This window comes from Cyprinodon tularosa, unplaced genomic scaffold (assembly GCF_016077235.1).
Source record: "Cyprinodon tularosa strain WSP-4 unplaced genomic scaffold, ASM1607723v1 ctg89, whole genome shotgun sequence".
Classification (NCBI taxonomy): domain Eukaryota; kingdom Metazoa; phylum Chordata; class Actinopteri; order Cyprinodontiformes; family Cyprinodontidae; genus Cyprinodon; species Cyprinodon tularosa.
In genome coordinates, this window is record NW_024039662.1 from 1,720,008 (window position 1) to 1,741,983 (window position 21,976).

Sequence of the window (21,976 nt, forward strand, 5' to 3'; positions counted from 1 at the left end):
AGGAGACCTGGAGGGCACAAGCAACATAAAGAGTTAAAAAAAGACAAACTAGAAAAGGAGGGAATGATGATACAACAGACAGAGGAAGGAAGAGAAGAAATCAGGTCGGACTGAAGGAAGAAAGGGAATACTACATGAACAACACATGGTAGGAAGTTATGAAGGAGATAATGAAATGATAAAACACAAGGCAGAAAAAACAATACAGGGCAAAGAGGAAGGAAAAATACCGCAAAAACGATGGTGAGAAGATAGGTAGGACACGAGGATGGAAGGACAAAAAAAGGGCACAAGGAGAAAAGAGTGCAAAAAGGCAGTCAGATTTTTAGAAAAGAGAAGAAAGAAGGACTAAAGTACACAAACAATGAGGAACCCACTTTCAATAAAAATGGACAGGAGACAAATTCTGATAGTTTAGTTTTTCTCGACTTTTATTCAAAGTTAGAAAAAATTTCTAAATCACATTCCATGCTTGTCCAGATTATGTAGAAAACACCTTCTAAATACAAGTGTAATGGATTTTAAATCTACTTTCCTGCAGGAGCATTTGGGGGCAATCGCCTTTTAAATATGGCTTTAGATCTCTGACTGTTGGGGGAATCTTAGATGAGATGCTAAAGGCAAAGTCACCTGACGGCTGTAAAATGTGCTTTAACAAATGAAAACACTGTATGTTTTCCCTTTAGAAGTAGTCAAGTGTGACTCAGTTTAGGTGGTTCATCTGAACTAAGATCAGTTAAGAAGTTGAAAAGAAAAAGGCAGCAACTTCTTGTGGCAACGAACTACAAGAAGGACACTGTTATAGCCTTTATTTTTGCACAAAGCAGCCTGTTACAGACAAATATGAAAGGACTTCAGATGAAAGACATAAAAACATTATGTTACACTAACATAACACCCCTAAGAGCAAATAAAATTTCCTTTAAGTCTGTTTTCTCCGTTCACGGAAAAAATTAATAGTCATAATAGTCTGGCCCAAAGTTTCCCATCTTGTCTGATGATTTTTAAGTAATTCACTTATAAATCTTAAAGGAGACACCAAGCTGGGGTTTAAAAACATCTTCAAGGATGGCGTGTCAATGCACGATATGGTGATTGGTGAACAGAGAACAATTGTAAAGAGTCTGAGGAGCAGGTCTTAGAACGGCTGTTGGAGGAGTGGTGAGGTAAGTAGAGACAGAGAGTCTTCCCCAATAGATGATGGAAATTAGGAATCCAGTAACTGCAGCCCAATTACTGTGTATGGCCATGGAAACAGGTTACTGTAAAATAGAAAGTATTAACAAAATGTAAGTGCTTGATTAACACTCATAATATCACAGTCATCATCAACATCCATCCATTTTTCATCACGCTTATCCCAAGCAGGGTGCCTATCTCCAGCTGTCTATGGGCGAGATGCGGGGTACACCCTGGACAGGTCTCCAGTCCATCGCTGGGCATCATCAACATTATGTAATTAATTTATAAAATCCTTTAAAAGAACCATCAATCTTATATATACTAACTATTTAAGTCCTTAGTAGATCAACGGGACTTTATTGGCTCTTCACCAGTGTTTGGGGCAGTAGGCTTACTTTTTAATTCTGTTATGGTGCATATGGTCAATTCGGCTAAATAATAAAGAGTAGCACTGAATGTTACAAGTGACACTCAATAACAGGGACGCTCGGTTCAATTCAGTTCAATTAAAAAATACTAATTCCAAAGAAAAATAAATATTGCAGTAACTCATATGTTTTTTTTTTTATTGAATTATTGTTGGTGTTGATCCTACTCTTCACAGCAGACTTAGAGAAGATATGCAGCATCTTGTTGCAAACACCAAAGCACCTAAGCTTCTCTAGGAAGTACAGTCTGCTCTGTCCCTTCCTGTATACTGCTTCACAGTTGCATCTCCAGCTTATTGTCCAGGTGAACACCAAGGTATTTACTCCTTCATCACCTCTACTTCTGCTAACATGATGTTAATAGGATTCAACTTGTTCCTATCTACAATCTGCAATCGTATCTCTTGTTTTGTTGACATTCAGGACCAGATGATTGCTTCCACACCATGCCACAAAGTGGTTCACCAGCTCCTTGTACTCAACTTCTTGATACATCCTTGATACAGCCAATGACTGCAGGATCATCCGAGCATTTCTGCAGCTAACATGACTCTGGTACTGGAAGTCAGAGTTGTACAGAGTGAAAAGGAATGGAGAGAGTACCGTCCCTTGTGGTGCTCTTGTGCTGCTGACTACTCTTGCCTCTAAAAAACAGAATTGTAAATTGTGTTTATATGCACTTGAGAAATCAAAGAACATAATCGTCACAGTGCTGTCTGCATTGTCTAAAAGGTGGGTTTGTTTAAGCAAGTCTTTGACGGGATCTTCAACTCCAACTCCCACAGCGACAAGCAAACTGCAGGGGGTCCTGATAGCTGCTTGTTTGCTTCCTGAGATGAACAGCAGAAGTTGCTCTAGGACCTTCATGATGTGGGATGTCAGGGCAACATGTCTATAGTCACTGAGGACTGTTGGCTGAGTCCTCTTAGGCACTGGAACAAGGCAGGAGGTCTTCCATATCACTCAAATTGTATTTTAAGTCAAGCTAAGGTTAAAGAGGGGCTATAGAATCCCACAGAGCTGCTCTGCACAAGCCTTCAGGACTCTGGGACTGACACCATCAGGACCTGGTGACTTATTATGATTCAGTCTCTTCAGTTTCCTCTTTATTTGACTTCTAGAGACAGACTAGTGAAAGATGGAGCAGCTACAAGTCCTGATTTGGTTGAAAAAACTCATAGAAGCAGGAGAGTCAGTGGCAGAGGAGAGCAGGATGTCCATGGGACTGTAGGCAAGATTAGCTTGTTCCTGAAATGAACCTGTTGAAGAATGTTTCAGTTTATTGCCTCAATCGAGGCTTCCATCTGTCTGATCATCCCTCGGCTTGAAGCCTGCAATCATCTTCACCCCTGACCACACATCTCTGATATTGTTCTGCTGGAGTTTGTTTTCCAGCCTCTTTCTGTATGCCTCCTTCCTTTCTCTTGTATTGACCTTAAGTTGTTTTTGTATTCGCTATTAATTCCCTGCACCCATTCTTCTTTTTAAAAAGTAGTGCCCTTATTGGATTCCATATGCTGCATTTTTAGATCGCCACTTGTTATCAAATTAACTCGAATTCTGATACTTGTTGGTGTGTTACTTAAAATTTCATATCTTATGTTTTTTTTTGTTGCTATTTTGTTTCTTAAATCCTCCATAGGGAAAGTGAAGCTCTCTTGACAGCTACAGTTTACTGCATTATCTGAGGTGTGACCATACAGCTGTCTTTGTGCAAAATAGCATCTGAAACACAAATCATTAAGTTAGATTGTTGACTTTAAGAAGAAATAAGTTTATCAAAAAGAAACATTTTAAGTTTATTTCAGTTTATTGCTTTTTGTTTAGGATTAACTGGAAGTACACTGAAACACTATATGTTAAGCAAAATGATCAACAAGTCATATCAAAACAGACAGTCAACATGCTAACATTATATTTCCCCTGTGCTATGAAAATGTTCTCAGATAGATGAGATTTGGCTGAAGACTTACTGACTGCCTCTAGTCAGATATATTTTAGAAACATTAACGTATCCTTCAGAAACTCCTATTGGAAAAAAAAATTAATATATGTATATATATATATATATATATATATATATATATATATATCTGTCAAGAAAAACAAAAGCAGCCATAAACTTTTGGCTGTGATCAACTGATTAGGCGAGAAATTGGTGTGTCTTATCAGAGATGAAAGCATTCTCTTTGTGTAAAGGAAACTCCTTTCAATTTTTCAGTGCATTTGTAATCTAAGAATCAAAAACAAGAAAAAACTTCATGAAATACATAGCTAACAGGTTTAGTTAGATAGCCTGATGCTTTAATTATTTTCAAATTTCATAGCAGCCCTGATTCAGCTCTGGCTTCTCTAAAGTGTATTTTTCATTGTTTCATGGCAGAAAATCAGCCAACATATTTCTAATCTTACAAAATGCACCAGAACGTATTTATGTATTTGCATTAGATCATAGACATGTGATCTAAAACTTTACTTATCTGATAAAAAAAAGCACATGAAATCCAAAATAGGGGAAGTACATGGTGAAGCAGAAAAATGGGAGCTCTATTTACTGAGTGGCAGCTTCTATATTTGTCACCAATGGTGACTCACCATATTAGTCACTAATATAGTGACTTACCGTATTAGTCCTCAACCTAACGGCCAACCTATAACTCCTGTAACTCTGTAAGGCTGACTCCCTGTTCTCTCTCTGCACGTATCCTCCTTACTAATAGCTGTCACTATGAGTCCCTTGTGCACAAAAGGTATTAATTCATTTCTTGAAACCCTAACACCTCATTACACGTCTGTCATTTTGGGGAAGCATGCAGATATGATTTTGGCAGAAAAAAAATATTCAGATATGCTTACTTCTCAGCAGACAGCACAGCAATTTCAACCAGTAAAAACCTACCGTATCAAAGGTTTTAATAGTAACAAATCATTGGTTGTATTATTAATAGACCAATCGATTTAAAATAAATATAAGATTTAGGCATTTCATTTTTAGTTTAACTCAACATTTTCAAGGAATACAAATGGAAACATGCTGAGCTTGCTTAATTCTCCAATGTGTGCTTTGGTCACTTCAGAATAATATGGAGTTTCTTGCCAACAGGCACTCCACGTGGGTCTGCCACAAAACAAAGGCAACCATGTGAGAAAGCCTGCCAGGGTCACTCTCCAACCCTATAGAGGATCTGTGAGGCTATCTTCCGAAGGCCTTGAGATCCTGTTTGTCATCATGAATCATGATCTCTCTGTGAAATAGATTTGAACACCAGAAAAGCACTCAGAGAGCGCAGACCTCCGACATATTGTGATTTCCACCTAATACCTGTATTCACAGATTCTTTCAAAAAATTCCTGCATTCAGACCATGATCCAGATCATCACCAAGACTCAATTACCTGTAGTTGTTCCTTGGACTGAGGTGCATCTTTGGTAAAAAAAAAAAAAAAAATCAGAAAACTGTTCATAACATTTCATTTGTACACATTCATGCAAACACACAAACTCCTAAAAACATAAGGTAAAAATATGGCAGATTTTTTCAAAGGTACATCTCTGTATGCTCCAATAAGTTGTTATAAAGACAGATTTTTTTCCTGCTAAAGATGTCCACAGCAGGTTATGGTCTTGCTATTGAAAAATTTTTTCAGGCGCCTCTACCCCAATCTTTACTACAACTGTTTCTGACTCTGTAAGCAAAAACGTTTACTAACTTAATTAGGATGAACAAGCTTATCCTCTGAGCCCTCATGAAAGTCCAGTCCAGTCCTGTTTTTTTTTTTTTTTCTGTAATCAAACGTTGCATATCTTGATCAGTCAGTCTATGTTCCCATTCGAAAATTTGCTCCTAAAACCTGAAATCTGAACTTCCAAAAAACAGTGGAGGGGAATTTTCAGCTGTTGGATGAACAGATGAAAAGAGGGAAATGAGGATAAAGGGGCAAGTGGCTCAATAACCTCAGGCCTGGAGGCTATCAGCTTTTCATTAGTGACTGACTGAGTGAAGGAGTGTGATCGGTGGAATGGCAAAATACGAGAGGCCATACTGGGCCACGTCAGCTATTAGGGTGATTTGGGGGCTCCTGCTGACTCCTATTGTGCATTGTCTCCAAAGTGAGCAACGGGAGCCCTACAATAATTCTTTGTGTGGGACTTTTAACTGCCTGCTAGCATGCTAATTATGGGATGTCTGTGTTCCTCTCTGTGCGAGTGAAAAATCCACCAAGTCCTGTTATTTTTCATCCCTCTCTTGGGATTTACACTCCTCCAATTCACCTTTCTCCTTTCTGCAGTTCCCCAAGGCATGTGCCCCACTGCTGTCTCTGTTACTGGATGACCCCTTTAAAACCTCCTTCCTGTTCCCACAATGTTTTTCCCACTGTTAATACCATCGTAGACAGCGTATCTGGATGGCAAAATGTCTAAAGGCCAACTATCTATGTTACTAAAAATCCCACAATGATGATCTCAGACCTAAGAAGACCTAAGGGTGATCTTAGTCATCGATCTTGAGTAAAACCTGTTGAGGATTTTGAAATAAAATGCTGCAGGAGGCACTTTGGTTAAAAAAGATAGACAAAGATCAAGTTTGATTTCAGGTTATTGATCAGGACACATCTTATTTTCTTCCTTCCCTTTAGTCCCATATTAAATAAGCAAATGTTGGTAAAGATTTAGGCCATACGGTTTAAACCTTACCAGACTAACACAAACTAGCTCATCATTTTAAAAAATAATGGATTTTATTCTATTTTTGCACACAAAAAAAATTATTTGCAGCTTTCCAGCTTCAAGTATTTTAATAATTATTTTTTTTCAGATTTGCACACGTAGAGAGCGAATACTGTGCCCATTTCCTTTTTTGTAAAGTACCTCAAACATAAATTGCATGGACAGCATCTGAGAACATTAGCTCTCAAGTCTTGGCAGAGATTCTCAATTAATTTAAGCAATTCAACTATTTCTCTGGCTGTTTGTTTTCAGTACTTGTCCTGGTTGACAGTCAATGTCTGCCTCCATCTCAATTCTTTTGAGGTCTCTAACAGGCCTTGTTCTTAAATTGCTCTTTCTTTAGTTACATTCATCTGCAAATCATCTCTTTTCTATGGTGAAGAAGTATGAGCTGTTTTGTAGTTTGGTAAATTTTTGACTTCTTATTGGTTTTCTTACATTATTCACATTCTCCCTCACCACCTTTCAATAAAAGGCGGGATTTTATGGAGTGTTTAACAAGTAGTTGTCCTGTTAACAGGTTCTCCTATGTAAGCTAAGCGTCTTTTTTTTGTTCAGTAATGTTTTGGATTTAATTCGAGGGGTTTTGGAGCGAAAGGAAGATAGATCTTTATCTTTAAAATATATTAAATGAAACAATAAAAGTATCACTCACAAAACACAGCTAAGGCAATTGCACTTTTCCCAATGTCTTACATTTTTTATCTATATACTCTATAGTTAAGAATATTGTAATACAATTAACTTGGGGTACTTTAGGCTGCAGGACAGTATCTATATGTACTGTAATATCGGTCGCTGGCTAAGGCAAGTGTAAAGTAACACAATAGATGAGTTGGGAACAGATTTTTTTTCAGGTAATATCAATGATGTAAAATATCCTTCTGATATAATGCATCAAACTGCAGGAAGGTGTGGAGTTCACTTGTTATGCCTCCTTAGCCCAAACAGGCAAGTAAGTTACTTAATAGAAATGTGTATAAATAATTGCTCAGTCCCCTCCATACTGATATGAGTTTGACAGCAAAATACAATTGCAACTCAATGGGAAAAGCTAAAAAAAACAAAAACAAACAAAGAGTGACTAAGAAATAATAAGGACTACATTTGTTTAAGCGGGTTAAACTGAAAGCTATGGCACTAGTTAAAAATCCTGCTGCTCTTACCACCATCTTCCCACAATTTGTGGACAGAAGGGTGGTCTTGAATCCACAACCTCGCCGTTTTAAGAGTGTTATGAGATGGAGAGAGTTTATTTTACTTTAAACAGAGCAGACCATCAATGGAAAAACATCAGGTTTCATCCAGAGTTCAGCAAAAGTCAAGAGGAGCAGAGCCATGAAGTACTAGAACCATGAATGGAATAAAAAAGCTACCGGTACTAGTACTGTAATCTTGGGCAGGGCTTGATAGGACACATCTCCACACACTGAAATCACAACTGTGCACTGTTTACAGAAGTAATGAGGTCTGTCTTTAGAAGTGTTTAATAGAGCTTTGTTGAAAGATACAAACAAAAAATCCTAACAGTGAATTCTGACTTCACCCTGTTATTACTCAGCTCTTGAGCAATGGTGGACGACGGAAGGTAAGGAGACAACACAACTATTAATAATGGCTTTTTGCAAAGCAATAAGTGGCCGCTGTTGCCGTAGTGACGCCTACCTGGATGTTTAATGTTAAGTGGCAATGTACTAAAAGTTGGATAAGATGCAACACGACCATTCAGACTGCAGATGCTTTGAAAGGTATTGGGTGCGTATCTGATTTAGTACTACATATGATAGTGACACATCAGTTTTTTGTGTGAGGTGAAAAGGTCAAAATGGGACCTCTCAAACTATGAAAAGGATATATGTGGATGTGAGACAGATATAAACTGCATATGAAGAAAAAGAACAGATTTAAGTCACATTTACCTCCTGTTTGAGTGTAGCAGTGTTCAAGACAAGAACTAAACCAGGAAAGGCACAATTTGCAAAGTAAAATATGCAATAACAGTAGCTCCTTAATAAATCTAGTCTAAGAAAAACTGCTTTTTTTTTAAATGACATACGTATTCTATATATATAGTGTGTATTTATATATAATAGATAGAGCATCTCCTCCACAGAAAGTTGTGAAATAATCAATACCTAATAAACCAGGCTATCACCTCTACCAAAAAGCAAAAAATAAACTATTACAGCCTAAAGAACTTAAAAAGTATGCAATTTCCCATGATCTAGAAAGCCAATGTTAATGTCTGAGCAACCAATCCTCGAACTTATACAAATTATCAACAAAGTCTTCTTCTTCTATTACTGTTTGATGGTGGTTGTCCAGCAGCTTTTGTTACGGCCACCCTCTGAACAGGAGGGTGGATCAGAGTATGAAACTTACCCACACTACATCGTAAGATCAACAAAGTCTTTGTTGGGAGTTGACGTGATCTTTCAAAAGGAATTTTTACCATTATAAAACAAATGAAAACTCTTAATTAAAATTCTAAATTAAATGTTTCGTTCATTTCTCTTGTTCTTTTGGAATAGGTTAGGGTTAGCTATTAAGAAGCCCTTTGGGACTGTTTACTTTAAAAGTAGCTGTATCAATAAAATAGTACTTTTCTCAAAACTTTAAAATTAGCCTCAGGGCTGTATTAGCCACACAGCATGCAATCACGTAAGACGCATGAACCACATTTCTGAACTAGGTGTTTAGTTTGAATATTTCCACAGGAAATACTAGGACTAGAGTAGTGATATTCATGTATGAATCCGTTGACTTCTTGACGCAAATAAGGTAAAACGGAGTGGAAGTTCTTAGTTTTATTTAGATTGTGTAAGAGATGCAGATACAGATTCTTGCTTTGCACTTTGTAAGACAGAGAACAGGCACAAGAGAAGAGAAAAGCACAGTGCATCTGAAACTTTTGTTTGATATGAAAGTGTCAGATAGCAACATAGAGGTGTCCACACTGCCGTTATAAAAGTGCAATATAGACATTTGTGCATGCTTCATTCATATTAAGTGATGAGCTGGTGACTCAAACAATAAAACGACTAGCCTGAGCCGTTGAAAGTGCAGAGGCATCAAGACGCTAATGTAGTTTTTGTCAGGATAATATCTCGGTCAAGTCTGGGTCAGGGAATAATTTAAATCGCTATTAAAATGATGAATACATTGAATTACTCTTTGTTGACTTCTTAAAATAAATTTAAACTAAACATGCCAGTCTTTGGAAGGGCACTTTGTAATTCATTGATCCACCACAATCATCTCCCTTCATCCTGCTAGTTAACTGCTTAATATGTGGTAAGTTTCCCCTCTGTGTATCAGACCGGCCTCTATCGAACAGATTTAAAAAATTATTTAGGCTAAAAAGTCTAATCACGAATTCTTAATACGGCAAAATAATTGATTTGGTGGTTAGGTTTTAAAGCCTGACTTGTTACCCTTACAATGAGGGAAGTGTTCTCGCTTAGATGAGAGTCAGTTTCCTGTTCAGGATGTTTAACTGCATATGATTGGATGCATTTTAACAGCTTTAGCACATATGAATAGATAATCAGCTAAGTATGTGTTTGGGAACAAGTAAACGTCAATATACACATGGCAGTGCATAGGCACAGCTGTGGGCCCTGTGTTTGAACTCTGGCTCACATGGGCGGAACGAGGGAGGGCCGCAGGGTAAGAAAGGGATAGGAGACCGATGCTCAAGAAACTTGCCATCTTCTTCTTCCCTTTCATCTTTAGCTCCCAGCATCAAACAACGGCCCCTTTTATTCCAGCCTGCTTTGCCACCAGCCACCCCCAGACCCCAGAGGCCTCCAACCATTCACGCTGCTTAACTCAATGTTCCGAGAAAAACTCATGATTAGAAAATGACTTTTTTAAAAGTTCTTCCTCTTAGATATCTTCTTTAAAAATGTAACCCTATCTTCCTGCTCTGTCCAATTGAGATATTTTTTTCCATTTAGATCAAAACAGTGTATGCCCTGCCAACATGCAGCAATAAAAGTTGAAGAAAACATATTTTCTGCAATAAAATAAGCAAGGATGCTGCAAGAGCTTTTGAAATGAAATATTAATACAAAGAGGTCAGCATGATACTGCTTTGAGTATAATATAAAATTTTATTTATAAGAAATATATAAAAATTAATTTAGTTTTTCAAACAAATTAAAAGCTATTTCTGGATCTCTTAGTCCTCTGACATCAGTCTGGAGAAAGTTTGTTCTGTATTTTTAGTTTGGAATAATTTATTATTGATTCAGTCTCTTCCAATCATCGGTAGACATACTCATTTCCGGGTCAGTTCTTTGCTGCAAGATGCAGTTCTGTTCACATATTCTGAGTTCCCAGTTCATGGTGCATTCTATTTTTTTGAGCTTTCCAGTCCCTGCTGCAGATACGTTTACCACTAACCTCCCACTTCAATGCCTTAAATATTGAATGAGGTTTAAAGCAAAGATGTAATCTGTCCAGAAGTCCAGGTGATTCTAATCTACACTCATCTCTGTGGAAGGAGATTCAGAACCTTTAAGTGTGATCAGTGGTCAGCTTATGTCATCTTATGAATACTCACTTAGAAACGGGTAGAGCTCAGTGTAAGTACGGCAGGGCATGGGTGAAGTGAATAGGATAAATTGATAATTTTGAGACTATTCAAAAATTTATTGATGACAATGTTGAATTCTGTAACACACTGAAATAAACAGTTACACTTATAATAATACCACTTTTAAAGATCTAGTTTTCTTTTTAAAGGAAATTGTGGTTTGTTGTAATGCAATATAATATGGTTTACTCTGGTTTTTCTGACTTTTCTTTGTTCAACTATCAAAAAGATTGGATGGATTCTTTTTCACCAAAGGGGGACTCAGAAGATAAGTTTGGTAATGACTACTTGAACTCAATATGAATAGCAATAGATGTAAAAAGTACTCCTCAGTGGTCAGGCTTCCTAAGCTGGAACTGCGGCTATTTCATATCCATAAAAGGTACAAAGTGCTCAAAGTTATTATATCACATTATATCTATGTGTTGTTACAAAATGGTTCCTTTACAGCTACAAATGGAAGTTGGATCAGTTAAAAACAGATGAGGAGTAGAAGAGGATGTACACAATGACAGAAAGTGGCAACACCAAATGATTGTTCAAGTGATCAAATAATTTCCTTCACCTAAAACTGTCACACAGCCATGATGCCATACTGTATCTATACTAACAAACACAGCACAACCGATCGCAGCAACACACCAAGGATCCTATGGTAACCACTTTCAATTTGCTGTTTTTCATTGGATGCTAAATACTGTATTTATTCTATGTGCTTTATTCAAATCTTGTTACAAAAAAAATTTTGGCAGCAAACATACAATTGATTAATCTTTTTAAAAACGCAGATAAGTTCAGGCACTAATTACTTTTTTTGATATTTTGTTTTATCCAGAGTCTTGAATGCTCATATGTACTTTGTTTGAACATTATTTTAGGATGGCTCTTAGCCCTATTCTTTGTTCTCGTCAAGTTTTGTTGTCATTCAATTTAAAAATGTCAGTGTATCTATTAACTGTTTTGCATTACTCTCTATATTGTAAAACATCAACTGCTGTCACATCCCTGCATCCATAAGTTGTACATTTTGTCTTGTAAAGGGTTAAGAATATAAGGACTGATTTTATGTAGCAGTCATACTGACCAATTAAAGTGTCCATTAGTTCAGTATTCACCCAATTACTCTTACATATTCATACAACAATATGGAGATCATCTCATAAACATGAGGGAAGTTGTCTTTGTGTTGAAGTCACTTTCAGCATTCAGTATACTGAGGTGAGGGTATACCATGCAAAGACAATCTGAATAACCTTTTATAAGGTAATGTAAAGGTAGTGTCAGGGAGAAGCACTTTTGTTGGTAGCAGTAGAAGTTTCAATTATGGGCAAAATGAAGAAAAAAAGAATGACGAGTTCTTTGTAGTTATCATACCAGTTATTTAAACCAAATTTAATGCACAAAATGCAACATTGCACGTGTGTCCTTTACTTAGATTTTGGTCTTTTTCCTCAAAACACAAAGTGGCTGCTCAAGCTGCATTATCATGTTAATCAATTTCATGTTAAAAAGGCTTTATACAGCAGTCTGGCTCAAAAAGATACTTTACTGTTCAGAGGTCCAAGATTCAGGTCGGGGAAAACTGAAAGACTTGAGGCAGTCAATGGTCATTTTGGGGGGCTGCATTTTATTTCAGGCGTTTGTGTGTATATCTTGTTGTGCTGTTCTAATCAGTATTGCATTAGTGATGCATAAGTGTAATAATTACCCAGCAGCATTGAATTTGCATCGGTGTTTAGCCAGTTCTAATTCCAATGTTCCGCTGTCATGAGACGATTTTGGACAATTTTTTTTATTTATTTATGTGAAGTCTGTGTGTATCTTGACAAGATCAGGGCAGAGTAGCAAAAATATTTAATACATTTTTTTCCCCGCATGTTTCCTAAGCTAAATAAACTTTATCAGCTAAGGAGTGAAATGAATTATAGCACTTTGAAAATGTATTGATGGAATCCTAACTCTTCTATACCTGTTACATCACCATCATAAATTCTAATATATTTCAATGAGGCTTGATGATTTGAAAGACAAACAAAGAGTTACACATGAAAACTGCTGCATTTATTTGTTCCAGGGGCAGAAAAGTTTGCATAAACACTTTTTCTCACTGTAGTTGCAACTGCAAGACATTAGAATATGTTTCTATAAGCTTTGCATAAACAGACTGAAACTGATGCACATGCATCTTGTGAACAATACATAAACGTAGTCAGATTCGATGGCTAGTATCTGTGAACACATGCTAGAATCTAATCTAAATTTAGGTCTAGACTTTGATTAGAAAATTAAAACACTTTTTTAAAAACATTTTATCATTGTCTCCCTTTTATTTTCTAATTTTTTCATCTTTTCTCCTTTTTCCTGTTTTTCCTTTCCTTTTTTTCTTTCCCATTGCAGTGTGCATATAATCTGTAACACTCCCTGCATGAATTATAATAAATCTATTTACATGCATAAATTAAGCGGAAAACTATGGCGATAGCCGTACTGCTCCACTTGTGAAAGCTAAACCTGTTGGGTTCTTTTTGGCATCAACACAATTATTCCTATTGCCACATTGTCAGACAGGACTCCAGATCAAGAGTGAACTCCAGCCCTATATTTAACTTCTTTAGAGCTTGAAAGATGTCTCTATATTCAGCTTTAGGCCTTTACTTCTTTAAAAGCTTGGCTTTCCCTTTTCCCACCAAGTGGGGATGGCATCAGTTTAGAATGGGCTAAAAGGCTTTATTAAATATTTCAGATTCTAATTTAAAATAAAAATGTAAATGAATCATTTACATTTTACTTACAATTATGCCCTATGGACTGAGATTTATTAAAATTGTCTGTTCTAATGAAATGTGAAAAGATTGAAAGCTTTTGCAAAACTAAATAAACATGATAATGTGTGTTCTCGTAATACAAAAACAATAATGATAACAACAACAAAGTAAATAGATTTCAAGTTGGCTGGTAGGGTTGGACAGCATCATAGTGGGTAGAACAAACACTTACAAGCAGGCTTGATGTAAACAAGGCATAGATCATGCATGAATAGTAGGCATGGGTATGTGACATGAACAAAATCAGGGAAAAAATAAGATCTGAAGAGTATAAATAGTGCAACACACAGGTCCAAACAGGGAAACTGATTGATATGAAGAGTGGGATACACTGCACCTGATTACATGATGGCAGAGGCCGAGCTTGGGAGCTAAAACATGAATGAAACTGATCAGAGATACGATAAAACCTCACTAAAGGAAAAAATCTTACTGCTGTAACAGAACCAGAAATTCACCATGAACAGAATAAAAGAATAAGCATGAAACTTGGCAAAGGAATAAATGAATATTTTGCCGTCTGAGAAACAAAAACATTAAAGAACAAACCTCAAAAATAATAATAAAGAGGTACTGAGAAAAAACCCACATATCTACAAATCATGACAATAGATCCATCTTAAAAGCATGTTGTTTTGTTCAGCTATCATTAATGTTACCAAACTAAATGACTTATTTATGAGAACTTTAGTTTGTGTCCAGAGGGCTGGAAAACCATTAAAACCGAACATTTTTGGAAAAGCACATCATCGCTGTGTGATGAACTCCAAAACAGCAACCAGCTAGACATGGGACAGAAGCTGTCCAACAATGGACACCCTTGTCCATAAAGCTGAATTCTTGAACATCATTTTCGACATTTTCCCTCAAATGACTCAATCTCCACGTCCCTCGCCTCTCATTCCGCTCAAATTACCATTTTTTTTTTTCAAACATGCCTTCCTTGTCCTATGGAAATGAACTGCCTCTAGCTTGGGGAGCCTCTGGCTGTAGTTTTCTGAGACATTGCACGTATAATAGGCAAACAAATGTACTAATATCCCCTTCATGGTACATAGAGCAACTCGCTGACAAAAAAGTTGCTGGTTTTATCACAAGAGAGAAAAGGGACACAAGGAACCGCTGAGGTCTCTCATTTATCTCCCCCCCTTGTGTTTCTGGTCTCTTGTGAAAGACCCAGCTGCAGCAGTGCTGAACAGCAGCAACTTTATAGGCTGCTGGTTAATATGAAAGGGTTTAATGTTAAAGCTGCAGTTATCTGAATGTAGAATTGTACAGAAGGCTTTTATTGTTGATTTCTATATTGTATATCTGTTGCATTTACAAAATAAAGGCATACTCTAAAGAAAACCGGCAGAGAGAGAACCAGATTTCTTAGAAAATTGCAAAAACAAATATTATCAGCATCACATTTGATCTAAATAGGACTTCTGTCTCTGGTTCTTATGGTGCAGAAAAAAACAATACCACCATGCAGATAAGAACCTGTTCAGGTTAAATCTCATGAGTGTCCATAGTGACATTTTATCTAAGCTCTTTCTATTTCAGGGTAAATGCGTGATGTTTACAATCTGTAATAGATGTGGCACTTCTTGGTTGCAACACATATCTTGCACATTGACTTCTGCAGAAAACAAGAACACAGAGTCCCACCCAAAACCTTTCTCTGTGGATAGCATGTGAAATCAATTTGCTTCCAACCTGACTGTGAAGCACAGCGGAGAAGATATGATGATGTGGAGATGATTTATTGGATTGCTTTGTATTCAGATCGCTGTATACTCCTAAATAAAAACCAGAAGTCCTCCAGAAGTTAAATCTGTTAGAAATGGTTTCCCCATAAAAGGAAACATCATAGTAAACAGACATTCTATTCTACATTTCTATGTATTATTGTGTGGTAGTATGCGTCCTTTATTCTATTATTAAATTTTTTGGCATATGGATAAACATGTTTATTTCCATTTACATATGACACATTTTTATTTTTGTTAAAGATGTTAGGGTTGTATTGCCTCAGGGGTTTGTTGAGCTATTAAACCCCAACATTTTCATAGCTTGTCATCTGAAAATAAGAATATGAGACATCGAGCTATATTCATGTCTTGCTAAACAAGCTGAAGAAGACGCACAGTAACCCTGAAGGAGCTGGAAAGGATGACTGTTGAAAGAACAACTATCAGTTGGGCATTACAAAGATTTTGATGTCCAAGCAAGTGGTAAGTAAAAAGCTTTTGTGTAAGTGAAAAAAAAAAAGATGCCAAATTTGCAAATTGCTACAGCAACAAATTTGGTACATTAAAGATGTAGAAGAAGCTTCTGTGGTTTGATGTTAAGTGCAAAATATGATCTTACATGAAATCTAATTTCTAACTGTGCAAAACTGGAAAAGACATGTCCATGTGTACAGCTGCAATGGCAGCAAAAATATGGATTTGCAAAGCAGTGAGTCTGAAGTGCCGATTAAAGAACTACTCCACACTTTTCAGATTGTATCTGTTAAAAAACGTAAAAACTACGTTCTATTTTCCTTCAACTTCAAAATAAGGCTGCATTTTTTTTTTTTTTTTTTTTTTTTGCTGGACTATAAGATGCAGTCCATTTTTTTTCAATAAAAGATTCATGATTTTGTCATCAGAAAATTATGGAAGAAGAGAAAATGCAGAAAAAAATGTAAAGGATGAAGAGTTTTATAGGGCACTGTGTATGATACGATCAAAAAGAGATTAAAATATCAGGAAGTTTCCTCAACTGTCCACAAAATCTCTAATGTGTCACAAACAGTTAGGGGGCCTTAATCCTGCTTATTAAAAAGCTGCGTGATGAGAAATATCTGAGCAATATCCTGGTTACATCCTTTTACCAGCAAGGATCAGCATACTTGCTCTCTCTTTCTCATCTGGGACCCTAACCCCAAATTACCCTCCTCCCCATCCACCCACTTTAACCCCCATATATCAATTTCCTCTAGATGTCCCCCCTCACACAACAGAGGTAACTGGACTCTTTCCTTCGGTTGTTGAGTGGATACATGAAACAGAACAACACAATGGGCTATTCATTAAAGTAAGGAAACACACAAGGACACACACCAACATACGCACATATCTGCTCATGCACACAGACCTTCATGCATCCTTTTACGGCTATCAAACAGCCTCCTCCTCCAGCTGCAGTCTACTACCCAAATCTGCACATAAACACGAGTTATTTTGTGCAAGACACTAACCCTGTTCTTTCTTTGGGATGGGAAAATTAAAGGGGATAGATCAATGTCTTGTTAATGTGTCTTTAGTTGTAGGATGAAGTAAAGCTTGAGTTGCTGCAAAACTGCATGATTTGAATTGATAACTTAGTTAACAGTGCACTAGATACTTGTGCAGGGCTGGTGATCCATTTCACTGAGGGCCTTTAGAGGCACACCTGCTCTGTCCCACACAGGTGCATAAAAGACAGTTATGATGCATAATACAGACTAATATGGAAAAAAATTAAAACATATTTTAAATATCAAGATATAATCAATAAAACTGTTATAATAATTGTGCTTGAAAGTTTACGCTCCCTCTCATTAAAGGAAATTATAAATTCACACTAGTTATTTAAATAACATAAAACGGAAAATGTATTAATAAAATAAAAAATACCAAACAATTATTTAGTAAAATAAAATATTGATTTAGAATTTTTATCTAAAAAAAGAAAAATGATTAAAAAAAAAGAACTGATTAAAGTACCCTTCTCATGAACAGTCAACAGGTGCAGAGGTCTGACTGACTATTTTTTAAACATTACAGAAAACACCTGATTTCAGCGGTCGTCTCTTTGATCGTCAACATTTCTTTTCAAGAGCTCCACCAGGCTTGTTTACTTGCTTTATTTTTTAATATATATACATATTTATAAATAAAGTTATATTCAAAATCAATGTCATGATTTCCGTTTTTCATAATTGTTGTTTATTATTACTTTTGTCAAGTTCAATTTAACTTACAGGCAGCTGAAATGTTTCTTTCTTAGATGGGAACGTATGTAAACCTTCATATATTTATATATATATTTTAATATATTTTATATATATACATATTTATTTATTTATTTATTTTTCATTTAACCATTGAAAGGTGAAGAGAAAGGTTATTATAGAAGGGTGGTATTATAACCACAATCGAGATGTGCTGTTCTCTAGCTAAGACTGCCTCAGTATTAGGAGGCATAGCTTGCAAACATGTTTGACCCAATGATTGTTTAAAAGCTCAGCTAATAAAGACTTATAAGAGTTCAGCATTAATGCTTCAATGATCTGTTTTAATGCTTTTGTTTAACTTAGAAGCTAAACACAGACATTCATATTTTTTCCAACACAGAAACACTCTCAGTGGTAAGTCAAATAGCCATTCATATATTTAAAATAACTTGAGTTTTTTTTTTTTTTATAAAAAATAGTCTGCACAGCCGGAATTATGAACGAGAATACCTAGTAGGCTGTGTTATCTTCATTTAAATTTTACTTTGGGGATTTATTAGCAATAAGAACATAAGGAAATCTAAGACCTTTGATATTGAAGTGCATAATTAGCCCACTTAAAGAAAAAGTTTAAATGGCTAATGTCTAGCTCCCCCCATCCCTATGGTTCATTTTTAGAAACACAGAGACGCTTCACCACAAACAGAATCAGGTATGAACACATAGGTCATTAAGATATGAGGTGATTAACATAGGCTGAAAGAATGTGCTGCTAAAGTCAATACTTTTCATAATTTTACTATATATCAGGGATCATTATTTAACTAATGTCATTTAGAAGAAATAACATGATCTAGTTTCATTGAAAAGTTGGGCTGAAATAAGAAAAGGAAATTATTTATTTAAACTAACTTCATTCAAATACAAAGAATAACAGTAATAAGTAAAGATACCAGGAATTGGTGTGCTTTGCACTGATAGAACTCTGAAAATATGTAGATGTCACGTGTTCTTTCCAGCAAACAGACCACCAGCTTTCTTCCTCATAGGCTTTTCTCTTTGATATCTTCATTTCATGCCATTATCTCCAACTGTTTTAGTTAAGATCAAACCCCTCCCTTTCTCTTTTTTCTCTATCTTTTTTATTTGATCATAGCTGTTAACTTTCAGGGAAATCAGATTTAATTTTTGAAAGCTTGTAAGGCTTTAATAATCTTTTACAATAATTTGATTTAAAACATCTCCATAAGTTTTTATGATAATTTTTGGTAATTTAAACTGGAAAAACCTTGAGCTGTTTATCGCTTTAAAACAAACCACTTTATGTAGTATCCAAAATAAAGTTTTAAACCAAACTTAAGAGAAAAAGCTACAGTGGAATTTTCTCTAAGTAGTTTCTTCACATTTAAATATTTAACTTTATTTTTTTTAAATGAGCTGAAATGTAAATTGTTAGGCTAATTTTTATCTATACAGTTTTATAGACATAAATACCATAAATTAACTGGTATTTTTTATTTTCCTACAAGGAAAGCGTAGCTTTGTGTTATAATACATGAATGTTTATTTATTATAAGTCATTGCAATGGCAATAAAATAATCTATAATAAGAATATGAGTCGGTATGATGCAAAACATCAAAGCTTTATCTATGTCAGGTCTTTGTTAGACTAAAACGTGACGAATACATTTTTTTTAAGACGCGTGAAACGGCAAGTGCATCCATCTCCTTCACGAGCTCCTAAAACACGCTGCGTTTTCTTTCCATTTCTCTTGTATACGCCCATATGTGTGGCCCTATTAAACTCACAGCAGCCGCTCATCCTCAGCCGCATCCTGAACCAAACTCCCGGAGTTGCGCTCTGAAGGTCCCCGCTGCACCGCACCATGAGGCGGACTGTCCCGTGCGGCTCCCCGGGCCACACCGCCGCGCTCCGGAAGGCTCTTACTCTCTGTGCCAGGGATCAGTGGCAAAGCAATACAAGACACAAGCCTTTTTACTATTTTCATTCCTTTTCCCCCCCATAGATGTACACAGAACTTCTTTTTGTTCATTTTTTTTCTTTTAACTGGAGAAGGGGGCGCTGGTTTTGATCACATGATAAGAATTCACCTGAGTTAGGAAAAAAATGTTTTAAAAAAAAGGAAAGAGGAGGAATAAAAGAGGCACAGAATAATCATTGTCAGGACTCTTATCAGAGTCAACATTCATTGCTAATGAAAAACGTGGTGACTCTTGGATTAGGGGCCGGTGTTAGTCGCATGCCGGAGATACAAGGGCTCATTGTAGTGAGGAACAGCGCTTGTATTTGTGTGTGAGCGGCCCATGATGTCCCCTCTGGTCTGTCCTTTACGTTTATATACAAGTGCTGTTGGCTTTTAACGAGCGCTCATGTGTCAGTCTGTGGAAAGGTGTTGATCCAGTTAGAAAACACGCGAGACCTACAAGCTGCGTGATGTGCCAGGCCACAAAACAAACACCTGCCAAATACAAGCATGCATTTTAGATGCTCTAAAATGGAAAGAAATACGCGTTATCTGTTCATATTTAATGAGGTGAAATTCCCATTTTTAAATTCTTTAATAAGGCAAATAAATGCATCCCCCCCCCCCAAAAAAAAACAACAACATTAGGTTAAGATTAACAAAAAGGTTTCATTCCAAACACATGTTTATAGGGTAAGTATTAAAGATGCTTAATAAAGGATTTTTCAGCCTAAAAGACAATGGTTCATCAAGAAAAAAACACATTAAAAGAGATTATCACCAGAAATCACTGTTGACCCTGATAAGGCTTCACACAGCCTACTTTGTTCTATAGATCTGTAGAGAATAAGATTAAATACATTTGATGCATTAACAAGCTAAATATATCCACAAAAACTACCTCGGTTAAAATGTGGCTTTTAACAAAAGTTTTACCTGTTGTTTTAAAGTAAATCATTAAAAAACTGATTTCAACAGCAAAAAATTAATAATTTAAGAAATTTTAATTATAGTCATTTCAAAGAAGTAAAAAAAAAAACCCCACTGGACTTTGTTTCCAAGTTTAAAGACTTTTCCCTTCCTATCCAGGAAGCTTTTTAAATAAAAATAAATAAATACATTTTTGAATTGAAAAAGCTTTCTTGATGGGAAGCAAGACATCTTCAAACTTGGAAACAAAGTCCCGTGGATCTTTTTTTTTTTTTACTTGTTTGGAATGCAAAATTACTTGTTCTAGGAGCACGGCTACTTCTCAACGTTTTCACACTTTGGGCATAAAAAACATTGTATATATATGTTGATGACAGCAGATATTTTCTTTTATGTCACAGTGAAAATAATTAAGGTGGTAAAGTGCATTTTAATTTAAACTGATAAAACAAACTGTTCAGTTTTTGCCAATTAAGTTGGTGTAATACTGCACATTTTGTTAAAACTGATTTCAACTTAACATTGCTCAGAACAAAAAATATGTTTAATAGGAATATGTTTCAGAAATGACCAAGAAAAGTAAAATGCTGTCATTCAGTAAAGTTTGTTAGATTCTTATAATTCTTCTCAATAGATTTTTTTTCTTAAGTTAAAAGGTAGAATTAGAAAGGTTTAAAGACATTAAAATGTTGATAAACCTATTCTAATAACTTTATTTTTCTTCACAAACAAAGTCAAAGGTTTTCTGATTTAAAGGCTCAGCTTTTAGTCAATTGCTAAAACTAGTTAAAACTGGAAATAAATGGAAGTTCTTGCTCAAACACAGAGACCATCTTGACTTAAAGTCAAATGTTGGGTTGAAATTGTGTTAAACTCTCTGAGCTGGAAATTACACCCCACTAAAAGCCAGAGTATTGCAGATGTGAGTCTTTAAACATTGCCATTTGTTTTAGTGTTTCTATCAATACAAGCCAGAAACAGCATCTCAGTTTTATGTTCCTGTTCGAGCACTAAAAATAAACATGTTAACCAATAGATAATATGATTTACTGGGCAAATAAAAGGGAACTGCAGACATTTACAACTTTTGACTTCATCCTATTTGACTGAAAGCCACATTGGAAAGTGAAATAGAAAATTCTCATTCAACTCCTACTAGGATGAAAATCCAACTACAAAGACAGAGCATATAGGGGTTCTTTGACTGATTTACTGTAAGAAAATCCATACAAGTGAACTAACTTTAGCCCAAACTGGTGAAAAAATAAGAGAACTAAACAAAACTAACAATATGAACCAACTCATTGTTGTTCAACATTGTTAAACTCAT

The 21,976-nt window shown here is 35.9% G+C and overlaps 1 long non-coding RNA gene across 1 annotated transcript; it reads right to left on the reverse strand.

Moving 5' to 3' along the window:
* Positions 1 to 794: 794 nt before the first annotated feature.
* LOC119775684 lies at positions 795 to 19,841 on the reverse strand. Its single transcript, XR_005279685.1, has 2 exons — positions 19,541 to 19,841; positions 795 to 1,262 (listed from the first exon to the last, which is right to left on the reverse strand). It is a non-coding gene; the product is annotated as an uncharacterized LOC119775684 (long non-coding RNA).
* Between the last annotated feature and the right edge of the window lie 2,135 nt (positions 19,842 to 21,976).